Source organism: Crocodylus siamensis, chromosome 2 (genome assembly GCF_052110815.1).
Source record: "Crocodylus siamensis isolate JL-2025a chromosome 2, ASM5211081v1, whole genome shotgun sequence".
Classification (NCBI taxonomy): domain Eukaryota; kingdom Metazoa; phylum Chordata; order Crocodylia; family Crocodylidae; genus Crocodylus; species Crocodylus siamensis.
The window spans coordinates 133,562,509-133,586,420 of record NC_143396.1 but is presented as its reverse complement, the minus strand read 5'-3'; positions in this window follow the sequence as shown (position 1 = coordinate 133,586,420).

Here is a 23,912-nt window from a genome sequence, read left to right as displayed (position 1 = left end):
TTATTTGAAACAAACTCTGAACTTTATAAATTCAATGGAGTTAATAATCTTGATCTGCCAGTATATAAATGAGTAGAATTCAGTCCCATTTCAAGTTGGCAAATGGTGCAAAAATGTTGTGAAATAAAGTATTTTGTTCATATGTCATAAGCAGCCCGTATCTACGTATTAACATATAGACAATCGTACAAGTGTTTCAATGTCACACTTCCATGATATTTCACTGTAACTGTTGTCCTCAGGTTTTGTTGTTAGACTTAGAGACTCTCAATTTAAAAGCATATTTCTTTCACAGTTTTAATTCCTTGACAGCTTTTATGGGGAACACAGAAGTTTGAACTGTCTCCAAATAAGATATTGGTGCAGATAAGAGAATATCCAGGGTTTCATTAGCTAGGATAAAGAGAGAGAGCAAAAGTATATAGAGAGGTAATAGAGACCTAGACAAACTTTTCAAAAAACCCTAAGTTATTTGGAAATTCTGAGTACTATTTTCAAACATGACTTACATGTTTAGGGGCCTAATCATCACTGAAATGTGAATTAGACCCCAATTCCCTCTGGAATTCAAGTCCTAAGTATTTCAAGTCACTTCTTAAAATGGAGTTTAGGGGCATCAATATGCATGCTCTGGGGTAGAGGGAAACATGTTAATTAGAGAGGCTCCAAGAGCTGCTCTAATTAATGTGCCTGCAGCATCACATGTATTCAGTGTCCTGCACTTCAAAATACTGGTGGGGGCACTTTAACTAAAAGCTTTCTCAATGAGCTTTAGTTAAAGCACCCCCACTGCCACTTTGAAGTATGGGGATGATGAGTACACATGATGCAGAGGTTTCTGGAGCAGACTAATTATCATGCTCCAGCAGACAATTAATTGAGTCTGCTCCGTGTGCCAATTAGCACGCATCCGTGCAGACATTTGGCATACGTATAGGTGTCCTAGGATTCTAAATCACTGAGGTGCTTTTACAGATTGAACCAGTACATTGCAACGCATCAGGGCCTAAGTTTACTGCTAGCTGGAAGCATCTACATGTGTGCCCCACTGCACAGTACCTACTGTTACTGCATAGTTCTAGCAGTGTTCAGGCCATTTCTGACCCTACTCTGCAGTAGCAATGAGCTACTGCACAGTAGTTCATTGCTACTGGCATCATGGTTAGTGCCCGCTGATGCTACATCACCGTAGCTCATCACTACAGCAATGTTGCATCTTATGTAGACGCACCCACTGAGGGGTTGCCTCCCCTAATGGCTTTCCATTAGGGCTGTGCAAAGCTTTGCTCCCTAATTCAATTCAGCAGAGAATGGGCCTGATTCGGTGGCCACATTTCTGAATCCGAATCAAATTGGCCCTTTAATCTTTCCAAGTCAATCTGAAGTTTTTCAGACAGATTTGGCAATTTCGTAGATTTCATAGACATTAGGGCTGGAAGGGACTTCATAAGATCATCAAGTCCAGCCACCGCCGGAAGGGCAGGAAGTCAGCTGGGGTCATAGGATCCCAGCAAAATAAGCATCCAGTTTGCTCTTGAAGGGGTTCAATGTAGGTGCTTGAACCATCTCTGATGGCAGGCTATTCCAGAACTTGGGGGCTTGGACAGTAAAGAAATTCTTCCTTATGTCCAGCCCGAAATGGTCTTGCAGTAGTTTATGACCGTTTGACCTTGTCATCCCTTGGGGAACTCTGGTGATCAAGCATTCCCCCAGAAAATGGTGGTCACCCCTGATAAACTTATAGGTGGCCATCAGATCACCCCTGAGTCTGTGCTTTTCCAGGCTAAAGAGCCCCATGGCTCTCAGCCTGTCATTGTAAGGTCTGTTTTCCTGACCTCTGATCATGTGTGTGGCTCTTCTCTGGCCTCTCTTAAGCTTCTCCACACCCTTTTTGAATTGTGGAGCCCAAAACTGGACGCAATACTCCAGCTGCGGCCTCACCAAGGCTGAGTACAAGGGGAGAATGAAGTCCCAGGATTTGCTTGAGAAGCATCTATGGATGCAAGCCAGTGTTTTGGTCAGTTTACTAGCTGCAGCATTGTATTGCAGGCTCACGTTCATCCTGTGGTCAATGATGACCCCCAAGTCTCTTTCTTCCATAGTGCTAGCCAGTGTAGCACTGCCAAGCCTATAAGGATGCTGCAGGTTTTTTTTCCCAAGGTGGAAAACCTTGCATTTTTCAGTGTTAAACACCATCAGGTTTTCATCCACCCATTTGCTGAGCCTGTCTAGGTCAGCCTGGATCACCTGCCTGTCTTCTGGTGTGGACGCTTTGCCCCAAAGTTCAGTGTCATCTGCAAACTTGGCCAGTTCACTTCTGACTTCAATGTCCACATCATTAATGAAGATGTTGAACAATATGGGTCCAAGGACAGATCCTTGAGGGACCCCACTGGTCACAGGGCACCATGATGATTGACTTCCATCAAATGCTACCCTCTAGGTCTGACCACAGAGCCAATTTCCCAGCCAGCAGATCGTGGTGGACCCAAGGCCACAATTGGCCTGTTTTGCCAAGAGGTGATCATGGGATACCAGATCAAAGGCTTTTTTGAAGTCAAGATATATGACATCAATCCCTTCTCCTGGTTCTAGAAGGAAATGAGATTGGTCAAGCAAGACCTACCCACAACAAACCTGTGGCTGGCTATCCCTCAGGATGTTGGTGTCTGCCAGTCCATTAACGATGGCCTCTTTAATAAACTTTTCTAAGATCTTCCCCAGGATAGAAGGCAGGCTGATTTGGACGTAGGTACAGCTTTAAATGTTTTATTCTATATATCTCTAAGTAGCAGGGGCTCTGAACGCTGCAGTGCTGGGACATATGCAACATCCCACAAAAGCACAGGGGGCTCCCCAGCACACTCAGCAGCAGACCTGCAGGTGGACCAGAAGCACTTCTGGGTCCACTGGGAAGCATGCTAGGGGGCCCCCCATGTACTCCCGAGTCAGCAAGTGGTGCCTCCTGGGTCTGGGGAGGCACCTCAGGTCCCCTTGTGGCTGATCGCTGAGTGGGGAGGGTATGCCCCCCCCCCCCCAGCATGCTCCCTGGAAGTGGTTTGCTGTCGAACATCCTGGAGAGCCCCCCGTGCTCCTGTGGGATGCTCCATGTGCCCCAGCACCTCAGCTCTTACGAGTCGCACTGTTACCTCAAGGTATATAGAAAAAACTTTTAAAGCTGTGCCTGTGTCTGAATCAGTATCAAATCAGGGGCAGTGATCCAAATCAACGGATCGAATTACTGTCCCTGATTTGGGCCCAATCTGAATTGAATAGGGCCCATTTCGTACAGGCCTGCTTTCCATTGTTCACTAGGTGATTTCTTGATACATTCCTTTGATTCATCAAGTGCTGGCCAGTAGCGGAGGCAGGATTCAGAACAAAATAGATCATGCGTCTAACCCAATGTGGCAAAAAGTTGTCAATTTGTTACCTCCAACCCTCCCCCGCCCCCCCCCGCCCGTTTTTTACTTTCTGAATGTGAAGGTTGTAGGCACTATTTTTGGCGTCCAGGCTTGCTTTTCTGTTAGTAGGGGTCTTTTTCATTTTCTTTTGTTTTGAAATTCATTACTGTGAGGTGGTCAAGTCAGAAGAATGAGCACTGGGAATCAAAGGCAAATGTAGTGCCTGAAACTTCTTTGGATTTGCTCTCTGAGACTAGCTAGGCTGCAAGTGAACATTACACTTTTATCACATGCTTTAAGGAATGCATTATGAAGACTATGTAAATGAAAGTGATCATATCTTTAGTTGCCTTTTAAGTCTGTGCTAAGTCACATTGCGTTCTTTAAATCATACTCCACCGCCTTTGTTTGTTTATAGAAATCTGGATCCGTGTGTGCCAGAGTCCCATTATCCTCTGGGGGGTTGAAGTGGCCTTTTCAAGTCTGTGAATGCAAAGAATCAAGGCATAATAAAAAATCTATAGGTGTCAGCCACTTGCAGCCCTGAAATGTCCTCTACAATAAGTCTCCAATGGAACATAAAGTATTAACACAGTTGTGATGCTGAAATGGCTTTGACACAGTAAAAACTAGGTATTAAAAGTCATAAACTATACAGCTCTCACCTCAGGCTTTTCATTTTGGTTATGAAGAGATCCCTTGAATTAAAAGAGTTTGAAATGAACCTCTTCTATGTCAAGAAGAATAGATTATCTGGAACTAATGACTGCAAGTCTACTGGAATTTGTTACTCCCCAGCCTTTCTGAATGAACCCTAGGTCTCTTCAAAGTATGTCTTGCAGGTAATTGCAAACATCGCCATGGCTTTGCCTGTGGCCGAAATGCAATGATCCCTATTACAGAAATACCTAACAAAGCTCAGAACAGCTTAAAGACTAACCCAGTGGTTTTCCTTCCAACCAAAGTCTAGTTTTTATGCTTTGGTTTGTAAGTTCAGTAAGACTGTACAGTCTCCCTTCTCAGCCCTGGACTGTTGCCCTGCTGTGCACATGGCCAAGCCTGGTAGGTAGGCATCATGAATAATTCAAAGAATCACTGAATTTATCCCCCAATGCTGCCCTTAGGATCAATAGTGGCCTTAGGAGTGGCCCCAGAATCAATAGATAGGTAGCATCAACATGGCCTGACACTTTAGTATTATTCTTGAAAAAGAACATTTTGGCTAATTGTGCAGTATTTCCTCTCTCATATGAAGGATTCTGTTACAATCAGAACCCTGAACCCACAAAGACTGAATGTGGGTACCTTAAGTCTGTGAGTAATCCCGTCATAATCAGTTATTCACATGAATCAAATTATGCAGAGTGTCTGTGGGATGGGAGACTTACTTCTTCCTTCCTCTATGTCTGTTTCACATCTTTCCTTTCAATCCTACTCTTGTATATTCATGCATGGCTGGGCCTGCTCTACAGCTTTATTGGATTATTCACAACTGGCAAAGCCTCAAGGTTTGTTTTTTTTCTTCAGGTGATTTAAACAAAAAAATACCAACAGAGTTGATACCACAGTTCTACTGGCATAGCTGAAATCCAGGTCTTCCTAGCCTGCCACTGAGGACTTTGTATCTATCACATAATTTATTAAAACCCTCTTTCATGAAGTTATATGGCCTTAGGACCACAAATCCAAGGGCATCACATCTTGGAAGAAGTGATAAATTATACTCGTGTATCTGAAAACCTTGACAATGTCTCTAAATCAGCATTTCTTTAAGTCAGGTTGTCAGTGTTTTAGGGCTATCTTGTCAGAACTCTGCTCCTATTAAGGAATCGAGGCCAGATTTAGAAAGTGCACCACAACCCTCATGAGAATAATGGCAGCTCTGGGTGCTAAGCATGTTTGAAAATCAGATTCCTCTTTGGGACATCTGGTTAAGTTTTGAGTGCATCCACAAAATCTGTCCCCAGTTGTGGGTGTTGAGCATTAGGCCAAAATCTCCTGGAGGTAGAATGGTGTAAGGGGCGGTGCTCTGCGATTCTGGAGACCTAAATTCAGTTCCTGCTCTGCTGCTGTTATTTTTTGTGGTTTTAGGAAACTCACTTGATATCACCCTCTAACAGTTTCCCATTTTCAAAATGTTGAGTAATAGCACTTTCTTACATCATAGGCATGATGTAAAGCTAAATAAATGAATAATTGTAAGGTACAGTGGTGGTATGAGCCAGCTATTCCTAAAAAGATGGGAACCAGGCTTTAGTCCTACCAAGGGCTATTTTGAGTTAGTTTGTTCTCATTAACTGAAGCGATGGTTAATGCTCTGTGGAAGCAGACACAACAAGGTTTTTGGTGTGTGGACGACCAGTTTCTTCTCCAACTGCCCCATCTCTGTGCTTGTTTTTATTGGTCATTTTTTGTTTGTGCTTGCTGTTGCTCTTTCCATGTATCACTAGTAAAGCAATGCCCTTTTGGGTTTTTTTGCAGGTGTGAGAAATAGTAGGTGTGGGAGCTGAGGGGGAGAATGAATGGCAGGAGTGAGACTTCTGAAATAGCTGCCTGACAGTATGAGCATGTCTGTCAGAAAGGGATGCTTGTCTGATTACTTCCCTGGAAAAACCTCCATCACTACTGCAAAATATGCAGAATATAAGCTTGATTGCTTGTACTTTGACTGATATACAGGAAAACTGAGAATGTATACTGTGTGTTCACTTCCTTAGAGCAAGTACTGCTAGTGCCCAGAAAAAACCTCAGCCAAAATACACAAAATTAATAGTTTCTTCTGAGTATCTCCATTTTGGGCACCTGTCCTGAGACCCATAAGTGGTCCCAGATTCTGAAAGTCAGTTCCCTTTAATGTGCCTCAGGTTACAGGTTGAAGTAATAAGTAGCTGTTGAAAATCATGTTCTTTCTCCACCTCAAATATTTACCCTGATTCCAAATAATCAATGCATATCCTTAGGTACATATATGGGCTTGGATCCCTGGAGGAAAGAAGGAAGGCCATGATTTGACCCAGCTGCACCTACTCTGGTTTAATATGGAGGTAAATGCCATGAGGGAAATGCAGCTGTTAGGGACTTATTTATATGGGGACTCTCAGGAAAGTTAAGGCAAATAATCAACTACAGCAAGCTAAACTCTCCTTAGTTCTGAAAAGCATAGCCATTCAGGAGGCAGCTTTATTTAATTTGTTTCAGTTTTCCAAGTCTGCATGAATATGTCATTGGGGGGACAACTGAGTAAAATCAGAACATTATCCTCAGGGGCGACAAGCCATAGTTCCTATTCCAACCCCTTAGGGGCAAGTAGGCAAATGTTGAGACTGCTTCTCTCTCATCCTGGAAATTGCCAAGATGGGTTCCACCAGAACGTGATGTGTATGTATTTTAACATAATACAAATCTTGTGGGCTGTTTTTTACCAATGGTAATGTTTAAAAAGAAGCAAAAAGCTTTTTTCTCATTATAAGAAAAGGCTCATTGAAATGGCTATGGCCATCACAGCTAAACTCAGAAATCAAAAGTCATAAATGAGAGATCAACAACATCTTTGGCAGTATTTCTTTTTCCCCCAAGAAAAAACAACCTTTATTTAAAAATCTTTGTTTCTCTCCTCTTTCCCTCCCCCCCCCCAAAAAAAATGATTAAGGAGTAACATTTTCTTCGGTTTTTATTAAGGGAAGTTCATCGATATGTTTAAAATCTGAATGCTTTTCTATGTTGTATTTTTTGCAATCATCATCAAGTGTTTACCAGAGAGGAGGCTTGTGAACTTTAAAACAGAATCCTGGCAACTGTTTACCCGCAGTAAAACCAGGACGTTTGAAAGAAGCCCCATTTCTCAGGCTTCCTCTGCTGAACTTACTACTGGTGTTCCTCTGGGAGATGTCACACCAATACAAGAAGTGGGGAAGGATGTGTTAGTGTACCATATCCAATGAGCGGCCCTCCCAAGGAAGGCCCTGAACAGGGTTTCACAAAGTGTCACGAAAGCAGGTGACTCTTCCCTGTCTTCTTGAAATGGTGAGATTCTGCTTTGAGAGTATTCTGGTTTGTCCCACAGTCCTGGAATCAAAGTCATCTGAGTATGCAGAAAGCCTATTCTAACGGAAAGTCCTCTCTTGATCCTACTCTCATCTTTCAAAAAAAAAAAAAGGGGGGTGGACACCGGAATACTTGGAGCCCTTTCAGTTCTTTAACCCTGGATAAAGGCGAGTTAAAGTTGGAGTGGATTCCTTCTATTTGAAACTGTCATGTATAGTTAGATCATACTAGCTGCTACCCCTTTGAGACATTCTCTTTGAAAGGGTTCCAAGTTTTGTGTGTGTACACCCAAAGCACCCGAGCTGTGTCCCTTTTGATAACACTGCTGTATCAGATTCACAAATACAAATTCTACCTCCAGGCAGTCACAGTTGAAGGGTTTTTGAGGAATTGCCTTCCAGCGCTTTGGCTTGGCAACTGAATAGCTCTCTGGCTGACAGTCTAAAGCACCCCTTCCCTCCAGAAAACAGTCCCAAGATGGAGTTCACCTCTGTAGACCAGTGATTCCCAAAGGGTGGTCTGTGAGACTGGCAGAAGTATTTCACCAAAAAATGGCCTGTGTGGGGCTCTATCCAGGCTAATCCAGCCCTGTGTGAAAGGATCAAGTGCTAGCTGCAATATCCCCACATGGAAGAATTGGGCTGCAGCTGGCCTGGCCCTATGCAGGTGGATCAAGCCCACTGGTCAGATCCAGCCTGTAGGCTAGTGAGTGAAGTGTGCTGCTAATTTAAATCCAGAAAAAAAATGTGCCCCTACATATCAAAAAGTTCGGGAAACATTACTGTAGACAAAAGAGGCCCTTTAGAAACCCATGGTACTTTTGAGTTTGTTCTTTTGCTGCATTCTTTTTCCCCAAATGTGTTTGGCTAACCAAAAAGCCTGGTGTGCTGGCATTCCTGTGACTCACTGCTCTGCTCCAGAGAAATGCTTTCCCAGAGATTTGCTGCAGTATTATCTAATGCAGTTCACTGACTACCTAAATGGCACATCTCTGGTGAATAGCTCCTTGAATGACAATAGGAAATGTCAGACACTGAGATAGAAAGCATTGCAAATGACACAAGATAAAACAATTTATTGTCAGATTAATTAGATTAGTGTCAACACCTCAGGCTGCAGTTGTATACATTTAAATCAAATTTGAAACATTTCATACACCTCTCCCTCCTATGCTAAGGCTTCCCATCCCCCCATCTCAGCACGCAAGCAGGGCCCTATCATTGAAACTAGCATGCGAGATGGGAAGATACCTGAGCAGCTATATAGAGTGTGTACAAGCTCCTATGTGATGTTGTTCCTGGCTACATGGGACCTCCTGGTGCAGCCACAGAGAGATCGGTACAAGGTAGAACAGGGACTGCCTAGGAATTGGTCAGGACCAGGGCATCTACTGCTGTGCTGATACTGTGCTTCTTCCAACTGCAGCCTTTCCCCCAAACTTTCATTCAAGCACAAGTTAGGGCTGGCTGAACATCTTCTTTCAAAATTCTGTATTTTACACTTGTTTTTTGATTAAACAATCTTTTATTGCAAAAGTGTCTGTTTCTCATGGAGCAGTTTGATTCTCTCTTCTTTGGAAAACACAAATATTCCATCCTAAGCCTCAAATATCTCAGCTGGAAACACTGCGCTGCCATGCCTCTTGAGGAAAGGTCTTCACACATCAGACCCCTGTTCTTTTCTGTGAGTCAAGCTTTCCAACTGAGCCCACGTCTTGCCATGGCCAGGGCTCCCTTTCCTGCAAACTTCTCCCTCAACATGAAGAGATACCCTGGTTTATTATGGGAGATATTGTCAGTCCCAGTGCCATAGCAAGGGAGGGGTGAGCAGGGTGAGCTCTCTGGGTGCTAAAGCGAAGGGGCACCAAGAGGCATTGCCCAGCCATGGCAGGGTATGGCTCAGAGGGGGACATGGGACTGGGGGAAGGGTGGCTCCTGCCTCTGCAGGCACTCCTGGGCAAGTATGATGGGGGGATCCATGCAGGGGGTGAGGGCAGGCTGCCACTGCAGGCTTTGCCCCAGGTGCCAAACTTCCTTGCCATGGCACTGGTCAAACTAGGAAATCTGATAGATGGGAGAGAATGGGACACTGAGCACCAGAAATACAACTTTAATTAGTCACCATGCTACCTTTCCTAAATAGGAGTGATTTGGGATTTCAACTGAGTGTTTTGGTGTACGAATTATTGTTGAGAATCAAAGCTGCCAGGGGTAGAGGGGGAAGATAAATGCTTTCCAAACCCCAAAGTCATGGATTTCTAGGCTGCTGTGGCTTGTACAGAGCCGCTTGACTGCTGCTGTGGAAGAACAGGAGAAACGACTCTTGCTCGTTCATTCCAGAGAAATCCCTAGCACAAATCTCAGTGCCTTGGCTGAGCTGCCCTAATCACCAAGCGAGGCAGTTATACAGACACCGTCCGAAGGCCTCTTGCAAAGAATGTGACCTTTAACACTGGCTCATCATTAAGCAGGCTTATTGTACACAAAATGCTGACAGAGGACTGTTGTCACAGTTACCAACACAGTTACCTTAGAAACACCACAGGGAGTCAGCTGGTGTCAATAAACAAAAATCAATTTATAGTTTTTGAGGCTCCTCACCTAATAAACTTTTTCTTACCTAGGATCAGGCAGCTCTTGATTTCAGCTTGTATTTCTCCTGTCACTTGACATTTAGCCCATATATACCAAAAAGCTCCTGTGTAAAAGTGAATTTGTAAAGGCCTATCAGTCACGCTGCCCTTTCGTTGTCTAAAACGAGTAGCAGTTCCCATGTTTGACTAGAGAGAATGTCACTGCAGGGGGGGAGGGAAGGAGGAAGAGCACATTCCAGTCAGGACTTGATTTGGATTTCTTTCACTAAACATAAAATAAAATTTTAAATCCGATGGATGGGAGGAAGTAGAGGAAAATCACTGTCAGCCTACACCACCATCCCAACCTAGAATTTTCTTATGTATTGGAAGATTTAACTTCTCTCCTGCTTATGTGTATTAAGCAAGCACAAATTGTGGTAGTAGCTAAAAATGAGAGAAACTTGATATTATTTCTGGTATGTGTAAGAATGAAAGTTAAAGCATCTGTAGAATTTGCAGCACACCTAAGCAACATTATATGGACTTTGTTATTCCTGGGCCAGTATTTTTCTTTTACATTGACAGGGAGGCACATGTCAGAATTCAACAGTGCTCAAGACAAACATTCTCAATAAAAACTATCAAACAAAATCCGTTTCTGTATTGAAAAAGCTGTGCAAATGTTTACAAAAATTACCTCATTTCTTTTATGAATATTGTCCTAGCCTGTTAGCCACATCTCACTATACTTGGAGTCCCATGGAAACAGAACTAATTAAAGCAACACTCACAAAAGCTAGTGTAAATGTCACATTTCAATGTGAGCATCCAGTACTTGGATACAAAAACACATGCAGAATTCAGATTCATACCAGAGAGTGGAATTATTTCAATTTAACTGTATAATATAACTGACAGAGGATTTAATTTGACTAGAGGAAAATGATCAGAATATGGAATTTATTGTTCTTTGAACTCTTCATACCCTAAGGTGCTCTTCATGAGAAGTAGGACTGTGCAAAACACCCTCGTTTTGTTTTGATATCATTTCGCAGTTTTGAAGGGACAATGCTTTGTTTTGTCATTTCTGTTCATTTCAAAGTACTGTCCCATTTCATTTTGTTGAAACTGTTTTGCTGTTTTGACATTTTGCCCATAGCCTATAATGGGGAATCATGAAAATGCCTAAAATGTTGCCATTTGTTGCCTGTTTCAGTGCAAATTGCAGGGATGGTAGCCCCTTCTGAGGGCATGAAACCTGCCAAGTTTCAAGGAGAGATAGATGTAGAGATTTTTCAGAAACCACACCTCAAAGTCTTGAAAGCAAAATTTGCAGGCAGCGGCAGCCTCCTGTCATTTGGAGCAGAGATTCAGAGGCTTGCACCCCTGGGAGGGCTATGGGGATGTGCCAGACTCCTTCCAGGGGTGCGGGCCCTTCGATCTTTGTCAGATGACAGGAAGCTGCCACTGCCACCTGGGATCAGCGCTGGGTGCAGCCCACACCCGGCACAGGGGAAGACAGATGCTGCCGCTGGCCACAGGCAGCAGCGACAGCTTCCTGTCATCCAGGGGCCCACACCCCAAGAGGGCTGTAAGGCTGTGCCCAGACTCCTCCCAGGGGTGCAAGCCCCTGGATCTGCACTCTGGTAGAAAGAACGCTGCCCTGTCACCTGGGGCCAGCGCTGGGCATGGGCTGCACCTAAAATCAGAGAAAATTGCTGCTACCACCTATCTCAGGCAGCAGCAATCTTGTCCCAGATATGAGAGGCAGCCTGAGCCTCCTCTCATCTGGGGTGCAGATCCAGGGGCTTGCACTCCTGGGAGGGCTGCAGAGCTGTGCCAGACACCTCCCGGGAGTGTGGGTCCCCAGATCTGTGCCAGGTGACAGGAGACTGCTGCTGCTGCCTGGGACCAGTGCTGGGTGTAGCTCACGCCCAGCACTGGGCTCCATGGAGCTCAGCCCATGGTGGGAGGTGGAGCACAGCCCCTGCTCTGCCTACCTTTCACCATCAGGCTATGCTCTGATCAGCTCTACCAGCCCCATGGAGTGCAGTCCAGTGGTGGGAGGTGGACAGAGCCGGCTCTGTGCTCTGCCTCCTGCCACCAGGCTGAGCTCCATGGGGCTGGTGGAGCCGACTGGAGCACAGTGCCAGCTCTGTCCACCTCCTCCCACCAGGCTGTGCTCCAATCATCTCCACCAGCCCCTAGAGTGCAGCCTGGTGGTGGAAGGTGGACAGAGCCAGTGCTGCACTCCACCTCCCACTGTCAGGCTTAGCTCCATGGGGAGCGGGAGATGGGCAGACCTGGCACTGCCCTCTGATCAGCTCAGCCAGCCCCACAGAACACAACTTGGCAGCAGGAGGTTGGGAGAGCCAAAGCTGTGACCCCTGCTGGGCTCAGTTACATGGGGCTGTGGAGCCACTCGGAGTGTAGCCCTGGCTCTCCCCTGCCTCCCACCACTGGGCTGCTTCGAAACTCAAAACATTTTGAAACTTTCAAAATGTTTCAAGTGTCCTAATTTCATTTTGAAGCTGTTTCAATGCTTTTTGTTTCATTTCAATTTCGCTGTTTTGAGTTTGAAGCGTGTCAAAACAGCTTTGAAATGAAACACTTGATGAAAGTTCACACAGCCCTAATGGGGAGCATTCACTGCTTCCTAGAACTATGACTACCTGGGAGTTCTAATTAGTGATGGTGCAAGTGGAAAAAATCTGGAAAGGAACAACACAACTTGGGAGACAGGTTTTGGTATCAGGTTTTGTTATCAATAGGGACCTACCTGATCAGCAGTGAAGGGTGGGAATGCACAAAAGCAACCCATTCAGCCAACCAGCAGCAGAAGGAACAGCTGCTATCTTGGCTGCTTCCCTTTGTGCCCATGGTTCCCTTCACAGCAGGGTGCAAGACCAGACCACAGTGGCCACTGGCTCCTACTGTGGAGCCAGCATTTTATATTTAGTGTTTTTTTCCTGGTGATTCTGTACAAAATTATGGAAAGCACCATTTTTCACAGTGTTCACTGGAACCGCCATTTTTCAGTTTCCAAAACAAATTGTGAAATTGCAATTTGAGTAGGTCCCTAGTTATCAAATATACATGCACATACTTGCACACACACACACAGACACACACCCCCGATAGTGATATTTATATCACTGCCAACTACTCTAATATAATTTTTTCAAGAACTTCCCTGTAGCATCTACTTGTGAATATAATTAAAAAAAAAAATCTGCCTGTACTGAAAAATAAAATGCTTGAGTTTGGTGTGCTTCAAGCCATTCTACACAAGAGGTTGACATAATTCTGGAAGGGCTAAGATAATGCTGCATTCCTGGGTACACACACTTAGAGCAAAATGGACACAGCAAGACGTATCATGTCTTTCACTGCATATTGTTGGCACTGAATTTATGACCCAGATACCTTGTTCCAGGTGGATCCAAAACTCTCAGACCAACCACAACCTTTCCATTCAATAATAAGTGAATTTTATTGATATACAGTAATGGCAGATAAAAATATTGCAAACAATTCTATATCTACCAGTCCTAGAGTTGTCATCCGAGGGAAGGTATGTCTGGCCAGTACACAAGATTCACTCTGTTGTTCTCTCTTGAATGTTAGATGTCAGCAGCCTAGAAGTTGGAAGCCAAAGCCCAAACCCCTACCCCACTAGGGTGGGTGAGACAGGCTGGTAGTATGCCCTCTGTTCATGGTGACCTCGAGTTTCCCTCTCAGTGACCTTTTGCTCCTCTGAAATCCATTCTTTTGTATTCTTTTCCCCTCCTGATGACTCTTCATCTCTGGCCATCACTAATTGGTCTCTCTGTAGTCATCATACTGTCCACATTCTGTCCTGTTAGCATATTCCTTTGTTTAAAAAAAACATTACATGCACACATCCGAATTTGGGTTTTACCGGTCTTCTCCTAATTTGGTCTGTTCCCCAAAACTGGAAATCCCAAGGGCTCTGTAGCTGGGTAATGTGACCTGGTGCTACCTTATATCATGTTATGGAACAGTGTGGTACATGTCTTCAATTCCCTGCCTGTGTGTCTGCTTGCCTGTCAGACACAGTGGGCCTTGAAGAAACTTTCAGAAACAGACTTTTAGAAATCAACTAACCCTTGCCATTGCCCTGGACCATTGTTCTAATGCATGTCTACTTTACCTGCAAGCCAATTCCCAAAAGCAAACCTCTAAATACTGTTTCCTAGGCATCACACATCACATGAGGTATTGCAAAGAAATCAGCAAAGTTATTTGTATTAGGACTTCATGTTAAAGCTACAAAAGATCAGTGTCCAGTTTTGCCTTAGGATCTCACACACATTTCATTTGCTCAAAGACAGACAACAAACATCAAGTCACAGGTGTCTTAGTATAATGGTATGGTGTTATCAAAACATTTGGTTGTTTCTATATTTAAATATGGCAAGCATTTTAAATCCAATTCAATTGGTCAGAAGAGTTTGTATTTCTGCACAAAGGCACATCATTAGTTCAGGAAGGCTCACTGTTGAAAATCTAAGATTGCTGGAATAAATTTATAGTCTTAATCCCAAACTAGATAAAATAGAAGAATAAAATGTTCTTCCTAAAAATAAAAATAGATCTGTTAGATTATATTGGTCTCTAAATTATATGTATTCACTTACGCTTTAAATAAAATTAAGAGGAAGACCTATTTTGTTCTTAAGACTTGATGAACAGAGACTAGGTGGAGTTAAGTTTGTTCAACTTGAAAGACAAAAGCTTCATTTTTAGTTAGCTGAAGGCACTGACACTGGTCTGATTTTCCCTATTAAAATGTAACCATAATTAGGATCTAATGGCCTGTCCAGCAGAGGATTTTGACCATGGTGATCAGTACCAGGGACCAGGCACCCCACAGGGTACAATTATAGATTCATAGATGTTAGGGTCGGAAGGGACCTCAATAGATCATCAAGTCCAACCCCCTGCATAGGCAGGAAAGTGGGCTGGGTTCAGATGCCAGCCAGATGTCTATCTAACCTCCTCTTGAAGACCACAGGGTAGGGGAGAGCATCACCTCCCTTGGGAGCCCATTCCAGATTTTGGCCACTCTAACTGTGAAGAAGTTCTTCCTAATGTCCAGTCTAAATCTGCTGTCTGCTGTCTTATGGCCATTATTCTTGTAATCCCCAGGGGCACCTTGGTGAGTGGAGCCTCACCAATTCCCTTCTGCACCCCCATGATGAATTTATAGGCAGCCACAAGGTCACTTCTCAACCTTCCCTTGTGGAGGCTGAAGAGATCCAGGTGCCCTAGTCTCTCGTTGTAGGGCTTGGCCTGAAAGCCCTTAACCATATCCTTCTCTGGACCCTCTCCAGATTATCCACATCCCTCTTAAAGTGTGGTGCCCAAAACTGGACACAGTATTCCAACTGCGGTCTGACTAGTGCCCGATAGAGGGGAAGTATCACCTCTTTGGTTCTGTTTGTCATGCAGCTGCTGATGCGTGATAAAATGCCATTAGCTTTGCTGATGACTTGTCACACTGATGACTCATGTTCATCTTGCAGTCCACTAGGACTCCAAGATCCCTTTCCACTTCCATGTTGCTGAGCAGGTCATTTCCTAGGCAGTAGGTGTGATGGACATTTTTCCTCCCTAGGTGCAGCACTTTGAATTTCTCCTTGTTAAATTGCATTCTCTTGTTTTCTGCCCATTTGTCCTACCTGTCCAGGTCTGCCTGCAGTTGTTCCCTGCCCTCCAGTTTGTCCACTTCTCCACAATTTTGTATCATCCGCAAACTTGGACAGAGTACACTTCACTCCGTCGTCCAAGTTACTGATGAATACATTGAAGAGTATCGGTCCAAGGACTGAGCCCTGCAGGACCCCACTGCCCGCAGCCTTCCAGGTCGATACCGACCCATCCACTACCACTCTCTGGGTGCAACCCTCTAGCCAATTTGCCACCCTGTGTACCAGACTGTGTAATCATCCAAGTCACAGCCTCTTAATTTGTTCACCAGTATGGGGTGAGATAACGTATCGAAAGCCTTCCTGAAGTCTAAGTAAATGATATCTATGCCTACTCCTGCATCCAGGTGTTTTGTAACCTGGTCAAAAAAAGAGACTAGATTAGTCAGGCATGATCTACCCGCTACAGACCTGTGCTGGTTTCCCCTCAGCATAATTTCCTGATGGGCTCTCATATATATGAGCCTTAATAATCTTTTCAAAGACTTTACCAAGGATGGAGGTGAGACTAACTGGCCTGTAGTTGCTTGGATCCTCCTTCCTCCCCTTTTTGAAAATAGGGATGATATCAGCCCTTTTCCAGTCCTCCGGGACCTGGCCTGTGCACCATGAGTGCTCATATATTCTTGCCAGTGGCTGTACCTTCAGTGCCCTCAGATGGAGTTCATCCAGGCCTGCGAACTTAAATGCATGCAGTCTTTCCAAGTGACTGCACTATCTCAGGGTCAATGCTTGGTGGTCTGATGCTCTGCTGTTGTCTGTCTACAATCCCATTGTGAGACTTGTCTTGCCTCTCATTTAGGAACACTGAGGCAAAGAATTCCTTAAGGAGTTCAGCCTTGTCCCCCCTGTCTGTCACCAATTCCTTTTGCCCATTCAGTAGTGATCCTATACTGCCCTTTGCCTTCCTTTTACTCCCTATATATCTGAAAAACAATTTTTTGTTATCCAATTACTTTGATATAACCTGCTTATAGGGCTATTCTAATCTGTTATTGGTTGGTTTATGCTCCCAAAACAGTGGCTTTATTAGGTTCAAAGTTTTGTGGGCCCAAAGGAATACTTCTGATCTTCTGTTCCAAGTATTACTATAATATAGGTAGAGAGTGTTATCAAGTGGTTCCTATATAATATCTATAACTTGTGTTTGAGAAGTCTTTAGAAGGATATCCAGATTTAATGCAAAGGCTTCAAGGGATAACAAATCTACCATGGCCTTAAATTCAGTGGTTAATTACTCTCCCTGTTATAAGAGGAACTTTTGCTGGTCTATGGGCCACGGTACTGAGAAAATAACATGCTACAAGTAACATTGTACATGTTCTTCCTGTCAGCCTCTGCTTTAACATTTTCATTTCTTGTGGTTTCATAGATTTCATAGACATTAGGGCTGGAAGGGACCTCGGGAGATCATCGAGTCCAGCCCCCTGCCCAAAGGGCAGGAAGTCAGCTGGGGTCATAGGATCCCAGCAAGATAAGCATCCAATTTACTCTTGAAGGTGTTCAGTGTAGGTGCTTGAACCACCTCCGCTGGCAGACTGTTCCAGACCTTGGGGGCTCAGACAGTAAAGAAATTCTTCCTTATGTCCAGCCTGAAACGGTCTTGCAGGAGTTTGTGACCGTTCGACCTCGTCATCCCTTGGGGCGCTCTGGTGAACAGACGTTCCCCCAGATCCTGGTGGTCACCCCTGATAAACTTATAGGTGGCCATCAGATCACCCCTGAGCCTGCGCTTTTCCAGGCTAAAGAGCCCTATGGCTCTCAGCCTGTCATCGTAAGATCTGTTTTCCTGACCTCTGATCATGCGCGTGGCTCTCCTCTGGACTCTCTCAAGCTTCTCCACATCCTTTTTGAATTGTGGAGCCCAAAACTGGACGCAGTACTCCAGCTGCAGCCTCACTAAGGCTGAGTACAAGGGGAGAATGACGTCCCGGGATTTGCTCGAGAAGCATCTATGGATGCACGCCAGCATTTTGGTCGCTTTACTAGCCGCAGCGTCGCATTGGAGGCTCATGTTCATCTTGTCGTCGATGATGACACCCAAGTCTTTTTCTTCTGTAGTGCTAACCAACGTAGCACTGCCGAGCCTATAAGGGTGCTGCAGGTTTTTCCTCCCAAGGTGGAGAACCTTGCATTTTTCGGTGTTAAACACCATGAGGTTCTCATCTGCCCATTTGCTGAGCTTGTCCAGGTCAGCCTGGATCACCCGCCTATCTTCTGGCATGGATGCTTTGCCCCAAAGTTTGGTGTCATCGGCGAACTTGGCCAGTCCACTCCTGACTCCAATGTCCACGTTGTTAATGAAAATGTTGAACAGTATGGGTCCCAGGACAGAGCCTTGAGGGACCCCACTGGTCACAGGGCACCACGATGAGTGACTGCCATTAATCACAACCCTCTGGGTCCGATCACGAAGTCAATTTCCCAGCCAGCGGATCGTGGTGGGGCCAAAGCCACAACTGGCCAGTTTGGCCAAGAGGTGATCATGGGATACCAGATCAAAAGCTTTTTTGAAGTCAAGATATATGACATCAATCTCTTCTCCCTTGTCCAGGTGACCTGGTCATAGAAGGAAATGAGATTGGTCAAACAAGACCTACTCGCAACAAACCCATGCTGGCTGTCCCTTAGAATGTTAGCCTGGGCCAGTCCCTCAAGGATGGCCTCCTTAATAAACTTTTCTAAGATCTTCCCCAGGATAGAAGTCAGGCTAATGGGCCTGTAGTTAGCCGGATCCACTCTCCTCCCTTTCTTGAAGATTGGCACCACATTGGCCTTCTTCCAGTCTTCGGGCACTACACCAGAGCGCCAGGAGTTTTCAAAGATCCGTGCCAGGGGCTGGGCTATGACGCTCACCAGCTCCTTGAGTACCCTGGGGTGCAGGTTGTCAGGGCCAGCTGACTTGAAGGTATCCAGCTTCTCAAGGTGTTCCTTCACGAGGTCAGCATTGATGGAGGGTAGGGGATCCCCCTCACCCAGATTTCCCTGTCCCATAGCAGGCATGGGCATCCCGTGTGACTGATGAAAGACTGACGCAAAGTACCTATTTAATAGGTTGGCTTTTTCCTGGGCGGGCGTCAGTTGTCAGTTGCCCCATCTGGTTTAGCAGGGGTCCAACATTGCCCTTGCTTTTCCTCTGGCTCTCCACATATCTGAAAAAGGACTTTTTGTTGTCCTTGGTGCCTGAAGCTAGTTGGAGTTCAGTTGCAGCCTTGGCTTTCTTGGTTTGCTCCCTGCAGGACCGGACCAGCGTGGAGTAATCCTCCTTGGAGGTGAATCCCGTCCTCCATCCTTTGTAGGCTTTCCTTTTTAGCCACAGTAGCTCTGCTAGGTCTCTGGAGAGCCAGGGGGGCTGCTGTGCCTTCTTGCTGCCTTTCCTCCGTGTTGGAATAGATTTAGCTTGTGCACTGAGGATTGCTTCCTTGAGAAGCAACCACTCTTCTTGAACTCCCAACTCCCTGGGGTCATGGTCCCTGAGGGCCTGACTGACTAGCCTCTTGAGCTTGTCAAAGTCGGCTTTTCTGAAGTCAAGGACTTCTGTGTTGCTGACTGACTTGCCAGCTTTATGGCGGATGGTGAAGGTGATCAGCTCGTGGTTGCTGTCACCCAACTTCCCATCAATCACTAGGTCGCCGATTAGGTCGTCCCCCATAGCCAGTACCAGGTCAAGCAGCTTTGCCTCTCATTGGCCCATAGACTTTTTGAGTCAGGTAGAGGTCATCCACGCACGAAAGAAAGCTTTGCGCCTGCTCAGATTTAGCTGAGTGATCTTCCCACGAGATGTCCGGGTAATTGAAATCACCCATGACAACCAAGGTCCTGGAGCAAGCGGCCTCAGTCAGTTCCCGGGCGAACTCCTGGTCAAGCTCGGGACTTTGAGTGGGAGGTCTGTAGTAGACTCCCACCGTTGTGTCCCCTGTGCCGAATTCCCCACGAATTTTTACCCAGAGTGTCTCTAGCTGTCCATGCTGGTCGCCAACATCAGCTTGCAGGGACATGTAGCTTTCCTTCACATAGAGAGCTACACCCCCGCCCCTTTTGTCAACACAATCGCTCCTGTACAGGGTATAGCCCTCTATACCCGTGGTCCAGTCATGGGTGGAGTCCCACCAGGTCTCCGTTATCCCAATGGCATCATATTTCTTTGCACTGAGCAGGAGGACGAGCTCGTCCTGCTTGTTGCCCAGGCTCCTGGCATTAGTTTACAGGCAGGCAAGTGTGCCCTTGGGGGCTCTTGCCTTGCCCACAGATTGTGCCAGGGCTGGGGCAGGGGCGGGCTCCCTTAAGTGCCCCTTTAAGTGCCTTGGTCCGCTGGCTTTGCAAGAGCCGTTCAGCGGGCCAGCAGGGGCAGTAGTCCCCCCATCCCCCAGCGGGCTTAGTTTAAAGCCCGGTGGAGCAGGTCAGCCAGCCTGGCTGAGAAGAGCCTCCTCCCCAGGGGAGAGAGGTAGAGGCCATCTCTTCCCAGCAGCTCACTGCCTCTCTCTCCAAAGAGCGGGCTGTGGTCATGGAAGCCAAAGCCTTCCCGATAACACCAGCACTGCAGTCTTTGGTTCACCTCATGGATCCTCCTCTCCCTCCTCAGCCCATAGCCCGAGACTGGGAGGATCGAGGAAGACACCACCTGAGCTCCCAGACCCCTAAGCCCCGCTCCCAACTCCCTGTAGCGCCTCACGACCTGGCTGGGGGTGCTCCGAGCTGTGTCATGGGTGCCCACATGAATCAGGAGCATGGGGTAGTGGTCTGTGGGCCGGAGGAGCTGCAGGATCCTCTCCGCAATATCTCGGATGTGGACCCCTGGGAAGCAGCAGACTTCCCGGGCTAAGGGGTTCGGGTGGCAGATTTCCCCCTCAGTGCCCCGCAGGATGGAGTCTCCCACAACAAACACCTTACGCTTTGTCTTGGGGAGAGCGGGGCCAGTAGCTGCGGTCGAGCCTGGGTTGCCTGCGGGAGCTGGCAACTGCGTGGGCTCTGCTGGGGCTGCAAGAGGTGCGAACCTGTTGCTAAGCTCCGGCGGGGCAGGGGCCTTGGTGCGGTGGGCCTTGGGGCCCTTGACCAGCTTGGTCCATGCCCCTGACTGGGCAGAGCGGGAGGTCCCAGAGTCCTCCTTAGTCGCGGAGGGAGACGGAGCTCTCCCCTGCGGCTCCCGGGGGAGAAGGGCCTGGCAGTAGGAGTCTATCTCTGCAATGGTGCAAACATTGTTTCTTCCTGCAAGTCACAGGGTAGAGACCAGTGCTCTAATATAATCAGGGATGCTCTCAAACTCTTTATGGATGTTTAACTGGTGCTTAGAATGTTCTGGTTTTTAGGTTTTGTGATATTTTATACCAATGAGCTCTACATATCACAGGTCATGTAGAACATTATTTTATCAGTTGTAAATATGTTGCCTTTTCTAAGGAAAGAATGTTTATGCAAGGTGTATCTAGACTGATCTGTCCCCTGCCTCTCTTGCCTTGCAACTTTCAGCATTTTGAGGCCAAGTAAGTCCCAATTTGGACATTTCACCCCTAACTGTCACCCTTACTTTCCACTGCTAGATTTAACCTCCATGATTTTATCCAAACAGCTTTTTAACCTAAGGGTTAAATGAGCAACTTCTGCAACATCATGTGGCAATGAATTCCACAAGTAAATTATATGCTGTGTGAAAAAGTAACTTACTTTTGTTTGTTTAAAACCTGTTTCCTAATAATTTAGTTGCATCTCCTCTAGTTCTGGTGTTAGCTCTTTCCCAGTTTTCTGAGGTCTACCTTAAAGAACACTTATGATATGGAATCTTGAAGCATTTTGTTGCTAACTGTATGCCACTTTTAATGTTCTTGCATTTATTCCTATGCTTCGCTTTCTGTTTCTTAAAGTTACATGAAACTGGAGTATGACATTTAAAAAATGGTGTAACATAATAAGGCTAGAGAAAGATGTATACAGACCACTACAGACCACTGCTCCTGTTTAAAATAGAAAGTTTTATGTCTACTAATTAGACCAGTGACATAGCAAGTCTTCTTCACATTCTGTATGCAAAGATGCTGAAATTTCAGTGAATCACACTGGATATTTTCCTGTATTCAGTTCATAGAGACATTCATACTTTTCCATTTGTACTTATAAAAGAAAATAATGCCTTTGGCATATTTCTAAAAATCACTTAACACATTCCTTGTAGTGTATGTTTTGATGCACCAAAGACTTATTTTCTCATACAGTGAGTGATTCGCCCACCTTGTTCCAATGCTGAGAGCCATAAATAAAATGCTCAGCACAGAGCAGTTTTGGATCAAAATATAAATAACAAAAAGGGATACTAGGCAATGCAAGACTTTTGCAGGCTGTCATAAAGGATGATGCTTTAAAATACGGTCTTTGGATGAAAAACTCATACTGCAACTTTAAGTTGTCTGAAGAAAAGACACTTTATATTTGCTTGTTGTCAGCTTAGGGATAGCTGCAGACTATGCTGGATTTATGTTGGGCTGAACAAAGTGTCAGGTAGGTATGTGGGAATTCATTTATATTTTGCCATATCATGTTAGCTAATTAAAAGGGAAAGGTACAGAAATCCCTAGAAATCAGCCAAGGGGGCCATAAGTTCTGCTGGGAAAAATGAATCCAATTCTATTCAAGTTAGTGGACCCAGATCAAACTGATACACTGAAGATCTAGCCCTAGATACATCAAGATTATCTGGTTAATTCTATAACCACTCATGGCTTCATGCAAGCTGAGAGTAAAGTAGTTATTTCTGCTTCAGCTTCTTGAACAATTAACTACTGAACCATGCTTAACCATACATAGTCCTAAATCTGGATGAGGCAACCTTCTCTCATTGTATGCTATGCACCTTTCAGGAGCACTCTCAGACTCTGTCTCAGAGCAGTTGTAGTGTGAATGAGCTAGAAAGCACAGATATTTTGGGAACAACTGGTCATTAAGGCTGTGCAAAATGGCACCGTTCCATTTTGCCTTGAGTTTTGATGGTTCGACAGACCAGTGTTTCATATTGAATTTTATTTTGAGTCAAAACAGCTGTTCCATTCCATTCCATTGAAACAGAAACGCTGTTTCGACACTGTTTTGTTGTTTCACTGGGGATCTGACTTCTCATCCCCAGCGCTAGATCACACTGGGGCGGAAGGTAGCCCAGCGAGGCTGCTTTCCCATCCCTGCTAGATTGTGCTCAGGGCAGGAGGCAGTCCAGCTGACTTCCCATCCCCAGTGCAAGATCTGGTAGAGGGTGGCAAGGAAGCCCATCTGGGCTGCTTCCCAGTACCCTGGGGTGGAAGGCAGCCCAGCTGGGCTGCTTCCTGATTCCCAACCCCCATGCTAGATCACACCAAGCAGGCGGCAGCCCAGCTGGGCTGCCTCACCATCCCCAGTGCAATGTAGCGTGGTATCAGGGAAGCAGCCCAGCTAGGCTTCCCCCAGCGCAATCTAGAGTGAGGGATGGGGAAGCAGTCCAGCTGAGCTGCCTCTCGCCCCTAGTGGGATCTAGTGTAGGGGACTGGGAAGCAGCTCAGCTGGGTTGCCTCACTGTCCCTGATGCGATCGAGTGTGGGTGACCAGGAAGCAGCCCAGCTGGGCTTCCTCACTTCCCCCTATTGGATCTTGCTCTGGGGTTGGGAAATCAGCCCAGCTGGACTGACTTTTCATCCCCAGCCTATGGCTGAAACATTTCAACCAGTCTCATTTGTTTCGAGTCTATTTCAATGGCCAATTGAAATAGCCAATTTTCATTCCAATTTTCCTGTTTCAACCTCGAAATTGGTTGAAACAGTGTCAAAATGAAACAGCCAGTGAAATTTCACATAGCCCTACTGGTCATGTTTACACATTCATTAATGCACAGTGGCTACTATGCATTTAATTATTACTTGTATAATCAAGTACTAAATAAATGTGAAGTAACCAGAGTTCCTGTGCAGTAACACAGACAAATGCCTTTTTAGTGGTGCTACTGTACAGTAGCCTAATGACACTGCACAGTAGCCTATTAGCACTGTCTGTACTGTGATGTGCCACTGCACCATGTTTCTAAGCCAAGCTGATTATCTCTGGGGCATGTGATACTACTTCTGCTTATGCTACTTGTGTGGCTCTTATACTTGAGCACCACACAGATTTCAATGAATTTATCCTCACGAGACACCAGTAACATAG